The 22,439-nt window shown below is 39.9% G+C and overlaps 1 protein-coding gene across 4 annotated transcripts in view; it reads left to right on the top strand.

Moving 5' to 3' along the window:
• Nucleotides 1–22,439, top strand: part of MID1 (midline 1) — a 174,724-nt gene that overhangs the window by 11,091 nt on the left and 141,194 nt on the right. The window contains exon 1 of one of the 4 annotated variants that reach the window (XM_064646590.1): nt 20,306–20,985. The exons of 1 other annotated variant lie outside the window; for it this stretch is intronic. The gene's annotated coding sequence lies outside the window, so the exon portion shown is untranslated. Of the gene's footprint in view, nt 1–20,305; nt 20,986–22,439 lie in introns of those variants that run through there. 2 more of the 4 variants (XM_064646588.1, XM_064646591.1) reach the window with 2 other exon arrangements.

Raw genomic sequence — 22,439 nt, 5'->3', positions numbered from 1 at the left:
ATCTTACAAGGAAATAAATGAGATACTGCTAGCACATGGAGCATGTAGGAAGGCTGACAAGACATTAGGTGCTTAGCAGGAGATCACACAGTGTTTCAAAAAGCAGAGCTTGATTTACTAAAAAAAGCAATAACAGCCAGAAATACTGATGTTATCTTTTTCTGCTTTCACTTCCTCCCTCTGTCTCTTACACCCATAAAATATGACACTGGAATTTTAACTTCAGAGTTCTTAACACACTATCTTAAAACTATCAGCTTTTTCTTTTCCCTTAGGCCCTGTCTTCTGAGCTTTAAGAGAGAGCTGGGTGTTAATTTTGAAGAACAAAATGCCTTCTCAGCTTTAGCCCTAGTGTCAAATGCTGTAGCCTAGTCGTGTTGACATCACACACACAGCTACTCAGTAGGATATGTGCAGTCATTTGGAGCAAAGACACTCCCAAGCAGCTAAGCAAGGTGAAAACTTTACTAGCAGCTTCTTTTGGGCAACCTGCACTGGCTGAGCAGAGACATCTGACCTGGCTCTGTCTCTGCTCACTCAGGACTCGGGGGTGTGTGCAGCACCTGAGCTGATAAATCTTGTGGTGAGCTTGAATTCAGTACCAATATTGTTGCATTTAGCTTGAGCGAAGCACTGGCTTTGTGAGTGCTTCCAAGATATTTGGACTGTTCCTATGTAGCTTCTTGCTATGACCTGGGTGAACCTTCCCTGTGCTACCCTAATTCAAGCCCCCTGTCACTTAAACAGCGAGGTATGTACATCAAATTCCACATTGCAATGAAGACCTGCCATACAGAACCCAGTCACAGGGGAAATGCTGAGCAAGCAGATTCCTCTATAAAGCTTATTGCAAGATTTGGAGTAGCTGGGAGGATGCAAGAGGTGATAAGCCACTCGAGCCCAAATGATGTTAAGTTTCGAAGGGGAAAGGGTCAGTCATTGCCTGGAGACAACATATTTAGCCTGGTATTCCTGACTTCACTAACTGAACAATTTTTAAAATTTGTGGCTTCTCATTATCTGTTTCTGATGCAATATGATAGTTGCATGTGCCTGTAATTTCCCCTCTAAATCATTTTGTCAGTAAAGTTTCTTGCAGTGACTGCATCGTTCTCATTGTTTGCAACAGTCTCCCTTCATATTACTGACATCAAGGTTGGATTTATCTAACTATATTTACTTAATTGTTTAATTTGTTAAAACATGTAATATAATCTTTTTGGAATTATACACTCAGTATTTTCACTATAAAAATAAGCAGCAACATATGTATCTGTCTGCTACTGCATTTGAAGTGGTAGGATTTGATTTTGGGTAGTGCCAGGAACTTGCTGCTTTTGTAGTCTGAGTAGAATAACTTGGATGCAATCAAAGGTTTTCTTGCTGATTATTCTCTACCTTACAGTATACAGGATTATGGGAGGTGACCTTAAGTAATCATCATAATAATAAGATATTATATACCTATAAGCATCCATACGTACATGCATGTACTACATTTAAACTTCATACATCTGATTTAAACAGCTCTACATTAATTGTTTAGTTGAACTGCTTTCTTTCTTTATTCTTGTAGATATCTATATACCTCTGTTAGCATATCCTTCCTGCTATTACCCGTTTTTAGGTGGAGATGAGGGCTATGAATACTGCTGCTGCAGGACCCAGGTTTTTTAATCATGTAGTGACTGGGACACATTTTGCAAGGCTCCCTATTATTCTGTAATTTTGCACTTTGCTGTTGCAGTGGGAGCTGAAGAAAAAATAAAATTAAGAGCTATGATAAGAAGTCCAAAGGCTTCTAAATATAGTGTTTTAGCTAGAGTAAAGGGAACAATTGCTTTCCATTTCAGGTCATGCCAGTAGTCAGGCAAAAGTCATCTCATGAAGGACAAAGTGGAGTGGGATCAGGGTGCTCCTCCACAGGGCAGCCCTGGGACAAAGAGAAAAGCTGCAAAGGAGAGCCAAGGCAAGACCTCTGGGAAAAGGGACTTACTGGCTGCTCCAGCTGCTGAGGGAAGGAGTGAGAAGGGCTGAGGCACAGGAGCCAGCTGGCAAGGGTGTAGCTGCCCCTCTCTGCTTCTGTGGGGCACCCGCTGGCATCCACGTCCTCTTGGCAAACCAGACAGAAAGGCCAAAGCCACTCTCCTGCCCCCAGCATCTGGCTGCTTCCCTTATGCACCTAGAGCTGGCTGGCATGGCACCTGTGGTCTGTGCAACACTGGCAAAAAAAGGAAAAATGTAACCCCCAGGACTGTACACACACATATGGGTACACAGAACTGTCTGTCTGCGTTTGGCTGCAGGATAAGTCAACAGGGCAGGTCTTAAAATGTCTTGCTGATAACATTAACTGTACAACTAACTTTTTTTTTTCAAAAAGTAATGTATAAATGGACAATGTGGTTAGTGTCTTATTGATATCTGCCCTTCCAAACAGCAAACAGGTGTGGGAAATGGGATAGTTTGCGGGTTGGCTTCAGAAAGATTTTCGTAGTCCTTTCCACTTATATTGCAAAGCCTGAGCTAAAGCTGATGAATGCAATGGATTCAGCAGGCTGTTTAAAGCAACAGGTATTTAACCTGAAAGTTAGCATGTTTTACACAACCTCCTCCACATCTGCTCTGCAGAGGAAGGGAGCTTACAGCAGCCTTTCTGGCTATTGCAGGGCGTATTTTCCCTGCCAGGAGCTCCCTGCCTAGGCTGGCATGAGCATAAGGCGAGGTCTTTTCTTACCTGCAGAAGAGAGCTAGCTTTCAAAGAGCATTAATCTCCTGCCAGACTCTACCTCTTTCACAATCATAATATTTTAACTTAAAAATCATAACATGTTAAAGACAATTTTGCATTCCCTTTCTCTAGCCTCTGGCTTTCAAATTGTGGGGGTTATATTCAGGTCAGACTGTCAGCGCTCTCTCTGTAACAGGCTAAAAGGCTAAATCCCTTTTAAAAAAGAAAATAAATCTTCAGTTCTCACATAATGACTTGGTATCTGGAGCTGAGGCTTCACAGAAAAGATCAAATAGCCTGAGCCTTGTGACAGAATGGTAAGAAATGGCAACTCCTCATTATCCCATAGAGTAACATCTCAGTTATGGTAGTCTTTGAATGTTCCCTAAGACAGATGACCAAGAATATGTATAATTCCTGTGACAGGAGTTGGTATCACTTCTACACTGTGTGTGTTAGGGATAGTCACTTGTGCTCTGGACTCATACAGCTGCTCACTCAAGTGTTGCATGGAGTTAAACTGGATGGCTGGAGCATGTAAACTGGTAACGAGATGCGAAATATTGCATAAAAGTTAATGACTCATGGGCACAGATGTGGCCAAAATTGGTTATGAGTGGCTGCTTGGCATTAAACCCCTAGAAGATTTGAGAAAAGCAGAGGTGGAGGGCCTATACAGTGAACAGCTCGTTCTCCCTTGGCGATCTTCCTTGAAATGAGAGCAAGACTCTTGTCCCATTTGGACCCAACCATTAGCTCATCTCAGTCTGCACACTCTTCTCCAACAGCTGCAGCTGTGTTGAAGCAGCTTCCGTGCCTATTCTAATGGGATAAAAGCATTTCTGTGTGCTCTTTTCATTCAAAAAGCACATGCCCCTCCACATGCGCTCCAGAGAATCCCTGTTCCTTTGAAATGGATTCAAATATGTTATGTTTAATTATATGTTATGTTTAATTAATCACTAAAAGTCTGGGAGGAAACAAAATCTTGTGGCCGTTTTAAGGTATTTCAAGACAGGTATGTATAAGTCACAAATGTGCAATCAGTTATGGAAAATTCAGAAGCCAGCAGAAAGCAGTAATATGTTCTGAAGAGAGTGACCATAAAAATTACATGGTCTTCTCAACCATGTGTGTAGGGTCCTGCAGTTCCTGGCCTGGTGAGTGTCACTCCTCAGCAAGGACCTCTCACAGTCAGGACCTGCGTGGGATGAACTTGCAGCCTCGAGGTGTGATATGGTAACATGCTGGAGGTGCTGTCTGCCTTTGCAGGCTTTTATAAACAAGCCCACGAACAGGTAGATTGCTACTGGGAGAACTTTGTCCTGAAAATTTTTATATCCCCATAATTTCAAATTAAGTCAAGGGGAAGAGTTTGGCTTCAGCCCTTTTGCCTACCATATGCAAAATACAGTTTTATTCAGAGATTTTTTTTTTTGCTTGCAAGAGTACAGAATGAAGCACATGTGGGAAAATTTTCCCCATTACATATACCCTTGATATCCCTCTGCTTTGCTTCTCCCAACACATGAAATTCTGATTTTGGGAAAATATTGCATTGTCCATGAACAGTGGATCAGCCAGTGGATATCTACTCTTTGATTCAAATGGAGTTTTTTGTGTGTATATATATATAAATACATATTTTAACAAAGCTGTGTCTACTCTTCACCTCCTTTTTCCAGCACAAAACTATTGTTTTCATTAAGTTATGTTGTAGCAAAACAGCACCATAACAAAAAGTAAACTATTTGGGCTTCGCTGAGGGGCAGTGCAAAGAAAACAGTAGTGGAGCATAGCTGTTTTTATGGAGGAGTTGAACAAAGAAATGTATTTCCTTCTTCTGTTGTTGGGCTGACTTCAAATAGAAGTTTACAGGAAACCTTGGTTTACAATTGAGCATCATTCTCTTTTCTCCCATTAGAATACCCTTGATGACATCTGGCAGCTGTATTACCAGCAGACAAGCTCCACTATTGTTTGTTTGTTTTTTTAAAAATATATATATTTGTTGAGAAACAATCAAAATAGAAACAGTGGCAAATTTTCAGTTTTGCACTTACACTACATGCTTAACATTGCCTGTTTTTATTAGCAAACCATTTCATTTTTTTCTGATGCATAATCACATAATCACTCTCTTGCATAAAGTTTTCCTGTGAAAGTTTTAAGCCTCTTCTTTCCACTGGAAATGCCTCCTGTCTTTCTGATTCTAAAGACTTTTTTTTTTTTAAATCTTTATACTACACAGGAAAAAAATACTAAGAGATTGGGGAGATGCTATAAAATATTTCTTGGAAGGGGATGTAAAAAGGCATATATCATGTTTTTTGGATGCTGATACATCTAATATTGTGGTTGCAAGAGCTTAATCACTGTTTTTTCACATGGAGATGGAACTGTTTGGTAATGCCTGCTGACAGTAAGCGCTGATGATACCGGGCTTCTAGACTGAGCTCTAGCAAATAAATGATGGTAAATTCCAGCCTCTAATCAAACATCTTTCATAAACATTAACATTTGCTAAATAAACATATTTTCCTCTTCTCTATTGCATGTAATGGATGTTTTTAACATTGTTTGCCCGTCTTCTTTACAAAGTATAACAGATGGCCACTGCTTCTAATGAAATAATTATATTACATAACCTTTCCTTCGGGAAGGAAAAGGTTCGGGCTTGATTTTTCACTGTCTTACCTCTTGATTTCTGGGAAGTGTCTTGCATCTCTCACTTATATTTTCTATAAATGACCCTGATGACAAAGATAAGAAAGTATTCAGTTGAAAAACCTCTTGCTGGGTTTAAATGAAAGAATGGCTTCTTCTCTTGGTTTGATTTTTTGCTTGGTCACCCCCTCTCTGTTCATAAAATGTGAGAGGGAAAGCATAGACCTGTTAAGAGCCAACTGTCGGACTAATGTGGTAGATCTACACTGCTCTCAGAGACAGGTCTTGAGAGTGCTCAGGAACACTCTCTTTTTGATCTACCTGTTGACAAAATTTCTTGAGGAATTTTATGTCAATGCATCTGTGCGTGTTTTCTTTGTGTGTTTTTGGTGACAAGCTAAGGCAGCTGGCTGAGTATTATTGAGGTACTAAACTGGCAGGTAGACTTACATACGCATATAGACATATGTGGTGGAAACTTGTTTCTAAAATAGGCTTGGCTGGCGAGGTTAGTCTGCCCGCTGAAATTCGTATTTGTTCTGCTGAGAACCTGAGCACTATTAAAGCAGATGCACTGGGAGTGTTCAGGAGCACGCTGGCAAGATGGAGTCTTTTTGCAGCACACTCCTGTGTGTACATGTGAATGGCAGACTGAGAACAGAGACTCTTCAGATTCAGAATACACTTGATTCCCAAACATTTCAAGAAACTATTTGGCCTTTGACATTGATGACATACCATAGATTGCTAATAATAGCATGCCTGAACTTTTGTTAGAAAAATAAGCACATCCCTGAGCAGTTCCCACACTCCTAGGCTAAATCACTACAATATCATATTAATGCCAGGGCTGATGAGATACAGTATCTCATAGTAAAACCTCAGTTGAATAAAATTTGTTCTCTTTTGAGGGGTCTTTTTTATGAGACTGAAAAGAAGAACAATAAGATGTCAGCTAGTCATTTGTCAGCACCACTGCTCTTAGACACAGACAGGGGTGAGAGGATGCTCTTATTGTCCCACTCTCTTGCCCCAAAGCTGCTAAAGTTCTGCTGAATTATTGTGGCAAATAGTTTCATTAACTACCCCTAAAATAAAAGAGGTGTGAGTAAGAGGAAGAATTTACTGACTGAAGATAGAGGAATTCTTAAAAGGAAATACTGCAAGTAGACAAGCTTGGTGAGGAAGCTCAGTCTGAAGGTTAGGTTGTATTGCTTTTGTTTGTTTTTTGTAAGATCAATAAAATCTGTCTCCAAGAGGACGCCAAGCTTGGAGGCAAAACTTTTAGATTTGCAGGTTTTCTGAGCACAGAGGTAAGGACTCAGCCTGTTCACACCCAAAAATAATATGGAACTGATTACTCACAAAGAGGGAGATAGTGGGATTTATGCCAAAATTCCCTAATATTTACTATTCCCGTATCTAGGAATAAATGAACAACAGAAATCTGTGAGTGCAGACAGGGATAAAAGTTCATTTTTTTAGGAGGAGACTTGGTTTTTGCATGAATCTTGGAGGATGTAGTAACTAATGGACTTATATTTTTTCCACAGAGTCATAATATATGAGAGCTGCTCTAATACTGAATGCATTTCTTATCTGTCTGGACACGACATTCAAAATTTGGTTGTTTGTTTGATACAAAAATTTAGTGTTTGAGTTTGTTGGGTACCTCTTTTGAAGAAAAGAAAAAAAAGAGACATGTTAAATCAGGAAAGACAGGAGGAATATGAAAATGAGCAAGATGGATTAATATCCACATGCTTCAAGTGAATGGTTTGAGTTATTCCAAGTTTTACTTGCTGGTTTTTGTATCCCCTTTATGCTGACTGTCAGGATATTCTGTTGCTATAGGCTAGTGTGGAACGCACTCTGCATTAATGGTCAGGGTTCAGTGGTTTCATTGTATTTTCACAAGCTGGTCCCTAACAAAAATTTTTTTGTCCCGAAGGGCTAGGCATAAGCTGGGAAGAAAATGTATCACAAATTCCAAGTATGCAAACTCTTGTGGCCTCTTAAGACTGTAACTACAGAGGAATTACAACACAGAGACTTCATGGTGATAGTAGTGCTGGGGCAAAAAATGTAATATAGCAACTGCTGGTATGCAGAAATAGCGTGTTTCCTTTATAGTCATTTAAACTAGGTGTAAAATAGTTGCCAGTTTGAACCTATGCTGTCTTCTCTTGACATGCAGAAATCACCTTTAAGCATTATAAAAATTTAGAAATGGAGTTGATGTTATCTCAGAAAGAAGTGGATCTTACGATCCACTTAGATCCCACTATGAGCTAGAATCAACAGAACTGCCTGCTGTATATGGTTTTTAAAATTTATTTGAACCTTGCTAAGTTCGGAACTGAAGCTCAGTTGAGAAGTAACCGAAACTGCAGAATTTCAGATTTTCCCTGCAAAACCAGAAAGTTTGTGCAGTTTCGACAAGGAACCGGTGTCACAGCTGCCTCGCAGGGAGCCCTCAGGGGGTTCCTGCTCCTTTCCGAGCCGCTGGGTATCAGGGCACGCACGTTGTCCTCGGCCGGGCGGGCGGAGCGGAGGGAATGGGAGCGGAGCCGGCGGCCGCCAGGGGCTGCTCTGGACCCGGCCACGGGCTGCTCTGGACACGGCCAGGGGCTGCTCTGGACACGGCCAGGGGCTGCTCTAGACACGGCCAGGGGCTGCTGTGGACCCGGCCACGGGCCGGCTCTGCCTCGCCGCGCTCCGCCTCGGGCTGCCCGCCCAGCCCTGCTCCCCGGGGGAAGGGAGCTCATTACATCAACAAATAACCATTGAAAAGTCAATCCCAAACCCGCTGCTTGCCGCCGCAGACTTCCCCCCCCCCCCCCCCCTTAGTTGTATATGGGAACAGTTTTGGGGGATTTTCCTGAGCCTTGCCTCTCTTCCTCATCTTGCTATTACTTTTCTAGTTTGTGTTTATGCACGAGTTTGGTATTCATGAGTTTGTAATTCTTTTTTAACATAAACGTGTGGGTTGTCAAGCACTGGAACAGCCTGCCCAGAAAAGTGGTGGAATCACCATCCCTGGCAGTATTTAAAAGTACATGTAGATGTCTACCATGCTGAGGGACAGGGTTTAGTGGTGAACTTGGCAGTGCCAGGTTAGTGGTTTGGCTCAATCTTAAAAGTATTTTTCAACTTAAATAATTCTATGATTTGCATGGGAGACTTACAATTCTTCCTCTTCTCACTTCTCTGTCTCAACATTTATCACCTCATCCACTTTTTCATGCTTATTCCTGCAGTAATTGCTTATCTTGTAAGTGCCATAAGAACACAAATACTGAAACCAGTGACAGAATTCTTATGGTTGAGAATCTCTGTCTTGGTAAACTTAGCTGTTAGCTGTAGGTTTGGGAACAGATTTCCTTAAAATTCCTAAGCCTTCTGGTGATTGACTTCACCATCACCGTCAAACTTCCCAAGTCAGGTTTGGTGTCTGCTGAGGAACAAGGGGGCAACAAAAGGCATTCTTGCACTTCAGAAAGGAGCTCAAATACAAGGTGAGTATGGATGGGTTATTTTGTGGGTAACAAAAGTGGTGATTGTAGAACAAACATGACAATTTTACCTCTGTTAACTACAGTACAAAAATGCCTCTTGCTGAATGCTTATTATTGTATTTGCAGATTGACTTCATATGTACCACATGTGCTTATTGTTGTTGCGTTGTGATTTCAAGCTTTTATGAAGTGATAAGCCACATATTAATAGTTTTAACAGAAGGTTCTCTAGTTGTTAACATGGTAACACCTTGCAAGGATAACATGTTATGTCCATTTTTCGTTCTAGAAATATGCAACATTATGTACTTTGAAATACATAAGGAAAGTGCCTATTTAATACTTAGATCTGCTCAATATATTATCTTCCATGAATTCGTACCCTGTTAGTCAGTCCTACTATAAAAGTTTGCTGCCTTGAACTGCAAAATATTAATTCATTTCCCAGGAATCTCTTTTGGTATAAACTGGGAAAGCAGATGTGGAAGTTGCAAGCACATTTGCTTTTACTGTACCTTTCTCAAAACTAAACTGATTACTGACATTATTATAGTAGCAGGTGTTCAAATATGTCTAGCTAAGTTATTACCCAAGGTTGGAGGATTATTTTTGTTTTTCCCCCTGACCACAGTCAGGTTATCAGTGGCATATGGATGTATTCCTAGTCATACTCAGCTCAGTAAAAATTGGGCCTTCATTAAAGTAAATTAGTTTCATCGTAGCACGGTTCTATCCTATGACTGCAGTTGATGTCAATGAAAATTTTAAAAATAAGATGCCAGGTATATAATGGTCATGGTGGCCCAAAGAAAGTCAAGCAGTAGTGTTTTGAAAAATTTGGGAACTTTATATTTATTTACATTCTAAATATCTTAATAAATATAGTAAAATTAAAATAAGTCAGTGTGTTAAAAATTCCCTTTAGACGCATCACAAAGAGGACAAACAGGTATAAAAATATGAAATTTGATGCCTTTACAGTAACTCCATTAAACCTGCCCTGCTAAGGAAGCTGTGCAAGAAAGCATTTTTCAATGAGTAATATCTTAGTAAACGGTCATGATTTGATGTGACATATTTTTCTCCCGATTTGCATACTTGATAATAGACTTCCTAAATATCACCTTCAGGTGCACTGGCAAAAAAGTAACCCATTTGAAAGAAACACTGGATGAAATGTTGATGATGGGACAATCTCAGGTCTGCATCTGAATGTGAGACAAAGAGTTCAAACCATTAAAATCTATATGGTCTATTGCTGTGCTAGTGTTTAGTTATTTGTGTAGTGCAGATTTGTTCCCTTTTAAATGTGTTTCCATGACTCATAAAATCCTCTGAAATAGAAGTTCTCACAATTCTAGTACAGTGGAGCAGTTATTTTTGGATTTAGTTATAAACAGGCTAGATAATGAGCTACCTAACTTGTCCTCCTTTCTTAGGGAGGAAGGTGGTTAGTGACCTCTCTTTTTTCTAAACAGTATCAAAATCCACTTTATTTGATAGATAAAGGAGTGGAAAGTCCTTGACAAAATGAAAAGGAGATATAATCAAATACTAGCTGGGTGACTGATATTTTACATAACAAGTAAGAATATATATTTTGTGAACCTATTTAGTATTCAGCTTAAGAGAATATAGTAACCATAGCAACTCCTTATCACCTGTGAGACACTGCAACATCTTCATGAAATGTGCACAAATGCCCTGCTAATAATTGTAAAATGCTGATGTTGTTATCCCTTGGAGACAGCTACACTGAAAGATAAGTGTGTAAAAATACTTGTGATTCGAGATTCCCCTGTCTACTATCTGCTTTCTCCTTGCCCTTTACTTTATTCTATATATCAGTTTGATTTATCAAATGCCAAAGACTAATAGGTTCAAGAAGTCACTGGAGGGAGAAGGGTGGTGGACACATCACTGCTCACCCACAGCATGCCCATAATAACCGCCCTCAGTAGAGTGTGCTGAAGGCTTTAGTGGTTTGTGGTGGCCAAACAGAGCCAACATAAATGGAAAGGTTTCCCAAAAGGGTTGAAAATGGGAACTCCCAGAAAGGCACTCAGAATAATATGGTAAGTGCAGACCCCTTCCTTGCAGCAGTTAGCAACCTAAAAAGACTGTGGGTTGTGCCATTTACTTTATTTGCAGGCTTTCAAATCACATGAAGCTGTAACAGTAATGATCTTTCTGACTGCAGCGACAGCTTCTGTCATTTTAGACTTTGCAGTTCAGATACTTTCCCTTCCTTTTCAGCTTCAAAGCTGCAAGTGGTCAGAGCTTTACAATTCTAAAGTCTCAAATGCAGATGTGGCAGGTGAATTTTTCTGTGGAGTTATTCTGTGCCCCACAGCCTTTAGGGCTAAGGATACTGGGATGGCCTGGAGAGCTCCCCCGCTGAAGTGTCATCACCTTTTTCCAAAGGGCTCTGTGCTTTGTCCCTTTTTGTGGTGGACTTCATTTTTCCACTCAATTACCTACTTAGAGAGGCAGGTGGTAATCAGTTATCCAAAGACCCCAGTGAATTTCAAGTTCCTTTGATAAAATCACAAGAGTGCTTAATTTTTGAATCCTTAGTATGATTCTTTTTTCTCTCTCACTTCAGTGTGAAGTACAGTACACCATGTACATATGCTTCCACTCCTGAGTACACATGCAGAAGGAGGAACGCAAAATCAACCGTTGCCAAGTAATTTGGTAATTGAGCAACACGGCTGCACAACTCAGCCTAATCCCTCTATATGTGCTGAGGGGTCTTCCTGTATCATTTTGGTCTGTAGCACCACATAGGACCAAGTTGTAAATTTCAGGTGGTAAATGGAAAAGCTTGGGTTGCTGGAGCTGACAGGATTATCAAGACATCACTCCCCATTCCCATGGACATAAAGGACCTTCTTGATGCCCAAGAGACGTGGAAAGGGCCTTTGTGAAATGAGTGTTAGGACTTTTGCATATCATTGCAGTTTCACAGTGTATTACAGCAAAATATGAGCCAAGGAAGATGTCAGAACAAGAGGGAGAGAAAGTATGAGCATATGTGACAGTGCGGCCCTAGGAATCAAAATCTGCATGAAATAGTTCAGATAACATGCATAACCTTCATCACTGGGGTGATGTGCATTAGCAGCTACTCTGTACTGTTCCTGTTGTTGGTGTAAAACAGTGATGTTGGAGGCAGGAGTTAGAATGGTTGAAGTCTCCCTGTAAATAAGCACTTGTACTCTCGAAGTAAGACGCTCTGGGCAATATCCGCAAATTTCAGCATTGAAGTGACAAATGCAGACTGATAATAAATCGTGGCAGTAAGAGATGAAAAAAGCCTACTGGTGAGGATTTTATTTCTGTGTTAGGCTCCACTTTCCACAAGACTTACCTGAACCAGATTTTCTGGGTCACTTCATCAGATTTTTTGAATATCTTCAAGAAAAATTTTAACACCAACTATGAAAACATAGTTTTCATAGACCACTCTATTTTCTCTATTTTAATACTTTTATAAGGGCAGCTTATAAAATAAGAATCAAAGGATTAGATTATAAAACTGGTTTGCTTGGAACCTGGAGAAGTACCTTATCTTTGCCTTCATTGTCTTTTATTGCCAGCACCATTTTGAAAGAAGGGAGGCCTGAATAGGTGACACATCTGGAAATGTGAGCTAAAGAAAGTAAAAATTCTTTTGGAGACTGGTAAACCTACACTATATATGTCTGTAATTAAAAGGAACAAGGTACAGTGGCTCATAAAAGTACCATCTGAAAATGGTTTAAAGGTCAAAAAAGGGCTACTAGGTACATATAGAAAGGTGAGAACCAACCAGACCAGTCCTCCCAGAGCAATCCCAATGAGCCTATTTATAAACACACCATTTCAAACCCCTCCTTAGCTGGTGTATGCATAAATAATTTTGAGCAATGCTCCTGGTGAGAAAAAGCTTTAATATGATAAACAAAGACTCTCTGAAACTGTCTCCTATTTAACTGCTGTGACTCATGATATCTGCCCACATCCTTGAATCACTTAATTTAAAATTCTCTCTTAAGAATGATCTTTTGATTTACTTCTAAATTCTTTCTCTATTTTTCTCATTTGACATTAGAAGAATGTGATGTTTTTGGTGTTAACCTTCCCACATAAATATATTAGATGGTAGTACCAAGGGCTTTGCTGAAGCAATGGGAAGGTATAGTAATTTGGTATTTCATAAGTAATCTGACCTTGACAGTAACCCCAGTGAACTCCAGAACTTTATGAGTCAAATCATGAATCACATACGTTAGCAAATTCTCAGTTGTACAAAGTGGTTTTCCTGGGCAGAGTCTAAGGATTTCGGGTTTGGGTTAAGGTTTTTGTTGTCATTCCCCAGCCCACCCCCCACAGACTTCATCTCACCACCAACACTGCAATCCACTGGTATCCTGAGTAGCAAAATATTTCGCTCAGCTGCAGGGAAGAACAACTTCTTTTTCACTGAGAAAGTCCAAGCATATATATTTATTTTTAACTGAAGAATGTGAACATAATTCCTTACACATTCATAGACATCTACACACACACACATACACATGCACACACAAGTTTTCTAGAAATAATTTCAGTAATCTACTTGTTGCGTTTTCTGATTAATACTGTCTTAATTAATAAACTGTCTGTTTAATACTGCACTCTAAATACTTAGATTTACCTCAGAAACTTGTACTCAGATGTACAGATCACTCTTTTTGTGTCTTTCATTCCTGCTTAGGGAAGAGGCTTTGCTGCCCTGATTACAATAATGTCTAAAGATGTTTTAGCATTTATAGATTTATTTTCTCCCTTGTTATCCTCAGCAGTATAAAGGCAGCTGGAATACACAATTTGAGGATTCAAATGGGGAAGATGAAACACCTTGCCCAACAAGCATTTTAGAGGCTGCAGTTTGTGTTACTACTGTTCAGGATCCTGAGTCACATAATTTCACAAGCTTTTGATGTGACCCTGTTGCTTCATAGCTGACAGACGGGTAACTTTTACACCTCCTGTCCCAAGAGGTTGCCTGTTTCACAGAAGCCCTTTTTCCATGGGACAGGGAGCTGGCATGGGTAGCCAGGGCACTGGAAAGAAGAGATAAATGAGGATTCCCTACAGGAATATTCTTGTGAGGTTCAATTGCAAAAAGTAATTTTCTCATTAAATTATGTTTCATGAGACAGTGCAGACTACTGGCAAATTTTTATGACTAGAAAAATGAAAAAAAAATTTACTCTAACTTGAACTTTTAGACAATTTTGGCTCCGTTGATCTGAGCAGAAATATCTGATTTGAAATCGGTGAAATATTGGTTGGTTGCCCTTCCAGTGGCTGTTGGCTTCATGGGATTTGTAGACAGATGCCTGAGCTACTTTTTTACCTCAGTTTGACCAAAACTGCATCGTGTCATTCTAGGCAAATACAGCAGAACTTTGAAATATCAAATGTTTTCTGAGAACAAGAAATGTGGGAAAATAAAACTGGTGCAGAAATATTCCAGTTTTTCATGTTAATGCCTTGTCTCAGTTGGGGGTTTGAAAAGATGTTAAAACACCAACATTTCTTCTGTTTTGGAAAGTTTTGTAACACAGAGTCAATCTCTACAATTCTTCCAGGACATGGCATAGTCTTGACAGTGATTAGAGTTTCTCACTTCTGGCATAGACTTCTGCATGGTATATAATACGTCTAACCTGCTGTATGCAGGTGGGACAAAAACTATTTTAGAGCAGAGCGGCTTAATTAGGAGAGTGTTACACATTTTTTGCTAAACCTGTGGTTAGGGGATTTTATTTCAACAGGAAGGATTTGCATGGTTTGATAGTCTCAGCTAACACACAGATAATGGGAATTTGAGTAGGTGCCTGCTTGGTTCAGGTGACAATTTATCAGTTGGGGTTTTATCTTGTTTCAGTGAAATTGTGGCTGTTCATCAAACTGTGTGATCATGTAACTCCTGGAATAGCAGAACAGTATTGATTTTGACAGATACTATTTGATGCTTGACTATCAAAGGCATATATCACAGAACTTCTGCTATTTGCCCCAATCTTTATTTGCTTAGCTTGAGTCACTGCATGACTGATTTTTGCAACTGGTCACTAAATAAGAAATTGGTACAAAATACAATGGAATAAAGTTACTCTCTTTTCTCTATGCTAATAGCGGTTGCAGATACGTAAGGCAATTCTTGACTCATTACTTTATCATTCTTGTTTTCATGGAGGCTTCTTAGGACTGGAGTACTAAGGAAAAAATGGTGCAATTTAACAATTATCTACTACTTTTAAGAGTAATGAGGTATAATCATCACTGAAGTATCAGCTAACTGTAAAACCCTAGGAAATAAATGGAGAAGCAGTGGTAAACTAATTACGATTTCCATTTAATTTAACATTTATATATACTAGAGAACAGATGTTTTAGAAACTCTGAACCCTTATAACATCCTTCTTTGTTAGTCTTTTTAGGTTATTATACTTCTATATAATTTTGGAATAGACTATCAGAGTCTTCTGATCACTAATTTATTACACGTGAATATGCACCAACTTGTTCAGCCTAGCAGATTGAGTGTCTGCCTCATAGCAGATGTAGGAAAACGAAATCCAGTAGATATTCTTTTGATTAAAAGGCCTTAATAAAAAATTCTTGTCAGTGTAGTCATTAAGGCAAGTGCAGATGGATTGTTTTTTAACCACTTTTCTCTCTGTTTGAGCTGTGGATTACAAAGGTTGCATAAGTGGTGGAGGAAGAAGCTGTCTTGAAGACAACTTCCCTTCTTTCTTACCTGTGGCTGGTGCAGCCCCAAGTGAGATCAGAGCAATTTGAGTGATTCTGTAAATAACCAAGCAAGGGCAAGTGGTCCCTTAAGGATTGCTCTGCAAAGAGGACCAAAGGTGCCCTGACCTTTCTCATCTCTGCCTGTTTTATTGATACTCTGCCAAAAGGCTGAGTAATCTTTCTCAAAAGGCGATGAATTCCCCAAATGTCTGCCTTAAGGACATCTTTGTGCACTGAGGCTTTCAGTGTGTATGTGCAAATGTAAGGATGTCTGACGTTGCTGGTCTTATTTTTAAACTTCTGTTAGAAAATGTGTTTAAATGCCATGACTCAGACATTCTGCCAGGCTAGTCAGTTTATCGTCATTGCACTCACTGCAGTGATATTGATAGAAGCAGTTAAGTACAGCCTTGTGAGATCCAGCTCTGTACATTCTTACATTCACGAATATTAACTATATATTTTGAAATAATTGTGTGATACTTTCACATCTTGAAAACAGTTTTTCATATTCAGAGTATTTCAGAATTTTTTCTTTTTTTTTTTTTTAACACTGTCTTCTCAGAAATTTGTCTTCACCTTGCAACCTCGTATTTTGTGCCAGTTCTTCTGGAGATTATTTTTACATTTGTGTTGCCTTGAGTTAAGTATTCTAATGTTACATGGGATTATTAAGTAGTATTTTGTATTCTGGACATCCTCCTCTTCCTGCAGGTGCCAATTTAAAACTGCCAAGGGAGGGACTATAAAAACCACTAGAAATTAATTTCAACACCAGTAGTTTGAGTGTGAATATTACCTTTTCCTCTAAAAGTGCAGTGTCTAGCTGCTTGTCTTATTTTGAAAAGCATATCTTTATCAGTTGTCTATATTGCAAATTAAAGGTAACCTTTTTGTGATTGACTTCATACCTCGAGATGCTGATTTTCAAGGTAGGGTTGTTTCTTCCTAACCTATGTGCTAGGTCATATTTTTCCCTTCTGAAACTCTCACTCCTACTATATAATCAGATCATGGGGTCTGGTCTGTCTCTGTTTGGCACAGCTTCGTAAAGAAGCAGTGTGGTTCTTCCGTCTATAGTGTATATTAAATTCTCTGGACCCAGGAGGATTTACATGGCAGCTGGAATTCAGCTAAATGAGAGAAAATCCTTTCCCCACTTCCTGTTCTGTGCTTCCCCTGTAGCTGGTGCAGATCTACCTCGGTCTGGACCACATAAAATTTGTATTACACCAAAAAAACTCCAGCAAGTGAGTAATTCCACATTAGGAGGTTTTGCATTTGTCCCAGCAGTTCAAAACAGTTCCTGTATTTGGTAATTTATTAGAGAAAATGAAGGTAGTTAAGGAAGGTTTAGTTAACAAATCAGAAGCAAAAGTTTCAGATTCTGAAACTGTGCTAATTTTTTGCTATCAAGATTGTTGTCCTTGCCTTGTCACAACTTAAATCTTTAAACTTGTCCACTGCATTGATGAGCACTGGACTAAGCCTTAATCCACTAAATTTAGCTGAACTTTTCCAGAAATAGTTGATGTGCTGACAAAGAACACCCAACACTGAGTTTACTATGCTGCTGTAAAAGATATGTGATATTTGTACGTAATGTACAATTTGTAACTGGTATTACATGGTGGTGGGGTTTGCTCCACAGTTATAGGAATTCTCCAAGCTTTTGCACTACATAAGCTGACTCAGGACATGTGGTAATATTACACTTTTGTCTTAAGCAGCAATAGGAAGTGTGATTCTGAGTTAGCACCCAATACCCTGAGTTTTTGCAAGAACCTGTTTACTACTTTTGCCAGGTCAGGAGCAGAACAGCATGAACCACAGGGAAGTTCTTGATGAATAATGGAAGCCCAACTAAAGTTATCCTTCCTTGTTTCTGCTTTAGTGAATGGGGCAACATGGTGCTTGAGACATGAGGATAGATGGAGGGCTTGTGTGTCTGCCCTTTTTGCCTGGGAGGTGTTTGGTGTATGACAAGGACTGTGGCAGACACCCATAGTGAGCAGCAAAGTCAGAGCTGCTTTAGTATTTCTGTGTCTGCTGGTGTCACTCATATCTCTGAGGGCAGATTAAAGCGAGGTTTGATAAGAGGAATGTGACCATTACTACTGATAACCAGCATTCACAGAAAATAAAACTGCCAATGGTTTGGTCTACTTATGGCCGTTTGTCTTTTAACTTGAATTAATTCAATAAGAATCCTCTAAAACTATCAGGCTCCTAATCATGACTTTGGTCTGGCTTATATATACATCTTTGCTCCCAGAGATGTCTGAACTTACACCTGACACCACATCCTCTGGCTGCCCTTGTGTCCCGTGGTTCCCACTGGATAGACTGTAAAAGTTTCCTCCTTCAGGGACAGAATCTTCTTTCGCTTCCTCAAAGACCTTATGACTTTCTCATGCACGCACATACACTTGGGTTGTAGATGGGAAACTGGATATTCAGAGGAAGATGTAAAAACCAGCACATCTTTTCTTGCACCCCAAACAGCAATTCTTCCTCCTTGCATCTAGCTGTGTCATTGTGAGTTTCAATGCCAACTACCTTCAAAACCACTTCAGATATAGACCCTCTCTTTTCCTCTCCTGACACTCAGAAGACTCCAAGAAGTGAAGTGCAGAACCTAGTTTTCTGAATGCACTGCATGTGACAGTACTGCTGCTGTGTGGGTTGATTACAGTCCTTAAAGGAGGAAAGTGAATGGCACAAATAGAATAGGGGCTGTCTGCAACACCGGGTTAAAAAAAAATTAGTCTGCACCCCACCCTGAACATAGATCATTGGCAATTTTTTTAAATTATTTTATTTTTTTTCTAATGCTAGAAATTAATTCTCATCCTATAGAACTAACTCATATTTTTATGCCACATTCTGCTGAACTTTCAGAAAAATGCAGTATTCATCTCACCCTATAAGGAGTGCATGCTGTTCATGCATTTCCAGAAAAGTTATGCAACTGTTTTGTCTTTATAATGTTTGAGTTCTTGTAGGATCTTTTGCCCTGTTCCCATGTGAAACTCTAAAACTGTCCTCAGAATCCCCTTCTTAAAGCCCTGAAATTAAATACAGGGGTTTGGGGTGAGTCCTTTATAATCCTTACTAATTTTGTAAGTTTTGCACTTTTTGTTACATGCCTTTCACCAGGGAAATTTAGCCCTAAGGCTGTAATTACTTTGGAAAAGCATTTTTATGTTTCCTTTCAATGCATCCTGGAGAGGATTCTCCCAGATTTGGCCTCAGTAAAAGGTCTTCACATACCACAGACTCATTTCAAGTGACACGTGTCCACTGAGCTATACTTGGGAAACAGAGGATGAGCATTCCTGTTAAGTGCTCTTAATGCACCTCTCCCTGTGCATTGCAGCTGTTTCAAGCTGTTGTGCAAGTGTGCAGGACTAGACCATCACTGGAGCATCACTAAGTTGTCTCCACATTGGCTAGAGAGGGTGGTTGGTCTTACCCTTATGCATTGTGCTGTGTTGATCCCTGGAGATGGTTGGTGTTGTACACTAAAGCAGCTGAGGACATGGACCAGCAAGAGCACAGTTGAACCTGGATAAATTGCAGTAGTGGTTCAAATCAAGTTTTCCCTCCATCCATGCTGTGCTTCTCAGCTAGACAGTACTAGTATTATGTAAACTCCTTTCTTTGCTGCACTTGTGAGAAAAATTATTATCGTCTTTAAATGGGAAAACAAATTTTGCAGATCTTTTCTTCCTTTCCCTGTGACATACCCAGTGTTGGAGCTTATCGAAAGTTAAATGGAAATATATTTTTGGAAGCCTTTAATTAAAATCCTGGCAGCACATCGTATTTTTTTTTTCTGTAGCTCAATTCAATAAGATTTCTTGTACTGATAAGAGTTTTTATGGATAGTGACTAATTTTTGCATTGGTAGATAAAACCCTTGCAGAAGCAAATTCATGATATTGAGACTTTTCTTCAGGCATCAGATCTGCCTGATAGTCTCCTGAGATCAAAAGACAGATTTCTGTTAAGAGCAGAATAGAGAGACTAACAGGCTTCTGAACTGATATTAAATTAAAGGCCTTCTTCACTTAGGAGAAGGTTGGGAGGTATGAATTTGCAGGTTTGTATTTCTCTGCAATTTTTTTTTTAAGTCAGGAAATTTGGAACTAGATCTCGAGGTCCCATCCAATCCAAACCATTCTATAATTCTATGAAAGGTGTAACTCAAACAGCAATGGCACTTCAGATGTGAGATTTTTGGTTTGGCCTTTTGTTTGTTTATTTTAATGAAAGCCACTGAGGGGCAGCAGATAGTAGCTGATCTCGTTAAAAGAAAAAAAAAAGTTGCATTTGGGGTCCAGTGTTATCTTACACAAGGAATTAAGCTTCAGAAGTGAGGAAATCACCCTACATAAAGAAGTGAAAGCAGAAAATGCACTGAGGTTAGGGATGATTAAACATTTGCCACCAAAACAAATAAAGCTTTGCAACAAAACATTTCCAAAGCTACGGATTCCCACATACACCTCTGTTCTTTCCGGCAGACAGGCACTTGGCCATAGTGTAAATTGCAGACTGCATTTTACTTCCTGCTGATGTCATTAAGCAATTTACTTTTTAATCTGACATGAGGAAATCGGTGCTTCGGAAGCGCATGTGGCTCCAACACGGACGGGATATTGCCACTTTACCGGGCGGCTGTCGAGCGTTCCTGCATCACTCTAACGTTGCAGTAATTTCAACTGGACATTTACATATCCTTGCTGAAGTCCTGGCAGTCCGTTAAGCTTCGAGCAGACCCAGAGCAGTTACATGAGAATGGGAATTAATCTCTTATACCGCAAATTGACTTCCCTCTTTCTAGCCCTAGACACTGTTTCCAGCTGCTTTCAGTCTTTTAAATCCTTGAAAGCTTTCCTAATCCTCGTGTAGGCAGCAGCCTTTATGTGCTCTGCCTCCCTCCCCTTCCTTCTGATTGGCGAGGCTATTCCATGGCCCAGCTCAGCCAACTACTCCATCCCTGGGCTACGGTTTGAAATCAGAGCCAGGCGGACAGTTGCCTCCCCGCTCCCGACTTTTCATAGGCTGGGGAAAGAAGGTTGGGAAACTTGACATTGTCGTAAGACTCCCCCCAGCAAAGAATAAAAAGGGGGAAAAAATAATACACAGGGAAGAGGAGGGAGGAAAACTTGATTACGGTGGGAAACTTGATGGATTTCTGCCCTGCCGACAGCAGCGCGGTGTGAGCAGCCCCTTGCCGGCTGGATGGATGATGGGAATCTCACCATGAGGCAGGTAAGGAGCCTCTTCCCGCCGGGCCCGGGTACTACCGGTTCCAACCTCTGCGGAGCTTGGCTGCTTTTTTTGAACTCCTCGTTTTTTCTCAGAATTGTCTAAAGTGAGTTTCCAGCGTGGAAAAAAAATTTAAAAAAACAGATTTTTTTTTTTCTTAATCCTCCCAGTAGGCAGGGATGCCATGCAGGTCATGGTGCATTTTGGGCTTGTAGGGAGCATGGAAGTGGTTTGCGAGGTATGTAAATCAATTCCAGTTTGCCATGGTTTAAGTGCATTGTGTAGGCTGCCTCGCAGCGCCTGTTTGTGACATGTGAAAGAACTTGTTGTGTTATAATCCTAAATATGCCAATAATTCAGCCCAGGGACAATTTATTAAAGAGCACTGCATGAGTTCCTTGCCTGCCAGTGCTTTAATCTTCTGATTGTTTTAAAATGTAGTAGTTTCAAGCTGTCTTACAGCTTCACAAAAGTACTTTAGGATGGGTTTTCTAGGGATTCTTTTTCTAAGATTATTCAAATGAGATTTTTTTAAAGACTTCTATTCACCTGAGAGGACAAAAGGAGCTTTTATTCTTGTTCTTGCAGTTAAAAGGCACAGTGACAAAATGTTTTTGATTCTCGTTGTTCATAGTTTTACAGCAACAATGTATGCTTAGAAGAGCCTTGTGGGAGCAAGAAAAACTGGCTTTACCTTAAGACCGAATCAAGGATCTGTCCCAGTTTAAAAACCCTTGCCAATACACTTCTGAAACTTGCTCTTAATGTATTTTCTAGGGAGGTAATGGGTAAATATGAGGAAATGAGAAAAGTTTTCTAGGTTCTTTTCTGTGTGGGTGTTATTCATTCAGTTCTCAGTGGGACTTTTATAGTACATGTCCAGGGAATGCATGTGTGAGGATTTTGCACCTGTAGTGCAAATGGAGCATTTGTTTTCTGCTCACTTTCTGAACCCATGGTGGGAAATTCCAGCTTCCTTACACCAGTTTTCTCTAAGTTATAGGAGGTGGGGAAGGGTGAAGAAAGAGAGAACGTAGGTGATAGGAAGAGGAAAGGTATTTCTTGCTTCCACTAGCCAAACAATCACCTTTTATAGCTCTTTAAAGAGAGAGGGGAATTCTTGTCCTTGCAAAGCACAATGAAGGGCATTTTATATACTCAAGTTGGTCAGCTGGATGCACGTAGTCATCAGAAATCATTATCACCACAAGAGGGTACTTTGGCACAGGGGGTTGCCAATGAGGAATGTGAAAGAAGCAGAAATGTTAGAGGATGGTAATAATAAAGTGCTCTGTGAAACATGCTCTTTACTCTCCTGAAATATTTCTACCTAAAGAATAGGGCTTCATGGGTAATGAAGATTCATAGATGGTGGGTTAAAAAAGCAAAACAAGTAAATCGGAATAGAGAGGGTGGAAATGCTAAGGCAGACACATACCCTCCCTTCCCCTCCAAAA

Source organism: Pseudopipra pipra, chromosome 2 (assembly GCF_036250125.1).
Source record: "Pseudopipra pipra isolate bDixPip1 chromosome 2, bDixPip1.hap1, whole genome shotgun sequence".
Classification (NCBI taxonomy): Eukaryota; Metazoa; Chordata; class Aves; order Passeriformes; family Pipridae; genus Pseudopipra; species Pseudopipra pipra.
This window is presented reverse-complemented; position numbering and strand designations above follow the sequence as displayed.